Here is a 2,193-nt window from a genome sequence, read left to right as displayed (position 1 = left end):
CGTTATTGAGCCTGTCCTATGTCTGAGTCTCTCTCTCTCTCAACCAGCCAATCTTCAGTTAGTCTCCATAATAACCCTATTGGGATGCTCTGTTATCCTGAGGTGGTTCAGAGGTTAAGTGACTTGCCCAAGGTTGCCCATCCGGTTAGTTACAAAGCCAGCATTCCAAAGTCTGCAATGCATTCTAGTCTGAAGCCCAAAACACCTTCCACAGTCATGGCCAGCGATCTTGTCCCTGACCATTTCAACCAGTCTTTAAGGCATCCTGCCTAAAACCTTCCTTCCCTGGCCCATCCTGCCATCCTAAACACAAAGCTTGCTGTGTCTGTCTGTCTGGAGACGTGTCTGCAGATTGGGTTGGAATTCTTTGCCTATTTAAAGAATCAAATATCAGTCAGCCACTCAGGCAGCCCAAGCCTCAGGCTCTCTGCCCTGTGCTCTTGCCAAGTGATCTTGGCTAGGTCTGGGGTTTTCCCAAAAGGGCTTGATACTTGACACTCACTCTTCAGCATAATTTTCAACCTGAGATGCTTTCCTGAGCTCATACAGGTAGTTGACTGTGAAGCTTTCCCTTTGTGTGCAAAGAATGTTTCGTCATCAGCCCAGATTTACTCTTCTCAAAGGTATCAGTGAGGGATGCAGCCTGTGGGAACAGGAGAGCTGATTGGAGGACTGGAAATGGGTCCTTGCATTGACGTACATGTCTTGGGTTGCCAAGCAAGGCTGTATTTTCAAAAGGGATAATTATCCAAGGTCGGTTTCAGAGCTGAAATCTGGTTTATCAAACAGAAAGGGTTAGGGGTAATGCTATTCACAATGAATTTGCTAAATCCTTGATCATGAAATATTCTCAGAATGTTGGCAATCACTTCTGGGTAACCCCACTTACACAATAGTTTCCAAAGCTGCCAGACACACTGGTATGAAATGCTTAAGTAAGGTCAACAAACAATGTGGGAGTTCACTGCCTTTCTCTGAAATAACTTACTCTGAATATGAAAAATTTGGATACTCTCTCCTGCTATGAGAACACACGTCAGAGCATGGATGCTGATCCCTTGTCCCGTCCCTGTGGCATTGCCATAGCTTAACACAGCCCCTGTGAGGTTGCGTGAGGGATGGCTACAACATACAGCTTTGTTGTTTAAATGCTTTACACTTCTTTTTCCTAAGGCTCCTCATTTGAGATATGGTGGCTGAAACATTTTGGAAAGAATAGTTCAGGTTTCATCAGAGCCTATTCCAGGCCTGGTGGCCCCTCGCCACACATCTTTAGGTTTCCTGACAACCTGTCAACAACAAGATGACTTAGCTCTTAGCACAGGTGGTGACTTCTGCTGGGAAATGAGGTAGACAATGCAAGGCTACTGCTTGGATGTGCAGTGACTTTTCCTTTTTTTTTTTCTTCCCTTTTATGAGGGGGAGAGGGCGGTAATTAGGTTTATTTATTATTTTTTTTTAAATGGAGGTACTGGGGATTGAACCCAGGACCTCCTGCATACTGAGCATGCACTCTACCACTGAGCTATACCCCCCATCCCCCCAACTCCTTTTTTAAAGTTAAGACTCAGAAAGATCCTAGTTTTCTCGAGGCATGGAATGTACCTACACTTACTGACCTTTTGTGCTACCAGATTCTTCATTAGCAGTCTGTAACATGAGGATGCTTTTGATACATCTCTTTTCACCCTCCACATTTAAGAATATTTGTTTCATCAGCAGCTGTCACTACTATCTGCTTGGGCTCAAAGAATGATCTCAGATGATTATGTAAGTACTGGATGTATCTCTAAGAAGGAATGATATAGACCACCTCATGGCAAAACCCTAAACTGCAGTGAGGCCTCCTCTTCAAAATAGCTTCAAGCTAAGTGTTTATTTCAGAATCTCCTGGCACTAGAGAAAGCTAGAGAATAAGGAAAGAATTTTCAGTCAATTTAACGTGTTCTTAACTAGTCCAACTAGTTTCAGGCAAAGATCTTTCTCAAAGTCTGAATTTTTGCTGTGAGTCCCCAAAATTGTAGACACAGATTGGTTCACAGTAAATAGGGCTCAGGAAAATCAGTGAAAACCAGTAATATTATCTTTTGGAAGTGATCTTCAATATATAGTGTCTACATTTATAGAGGCAGCAAGAAACTGGCATTGGTTAGAAAATCTCAGAGAATGCAAGTTATAGACAGACAGCTGCTA

At 43.0% G+C, this 2,193-nt stretch overlaps 1 non-coding gene across 1 annotated transcript; it reads right to left on the bottom strand.

The window, feature by feature from the left end:
* Positions 1 to 1,463: 1,463 nt before the first annotated feature.
* On the bottom strand, positions 1,464 to 1,535 carry TRNAT-AGU (transfer RNA threonine (anticodon AGU)). The gene has a single exon. It is a non-coding gene; the product is annotated as a tRNA-Thr (tRNA).
* Positions 1,536 to 2,193: the final 658 nt, after the last annotated feature.

This window comes from Camelus dromedarius, chromosome 3 (assembly GCF_036321535.1).
Source record: "Camelus dromedarius isolate mCamDro1 chromosome 3, mCamDro1.pat, whole genome shotgun sequence".
NCBI lineage: Eukaryota > Metazoa > Chordata > Mammalia > Artiodactyla > Camelidae > Camelus > Camelus dromedarius.
The sequence above is the reverse complement of the archived record's forward strand: the minus strand, read 5'-3'. Positions and strand labels throughout refer to the sequence as shown.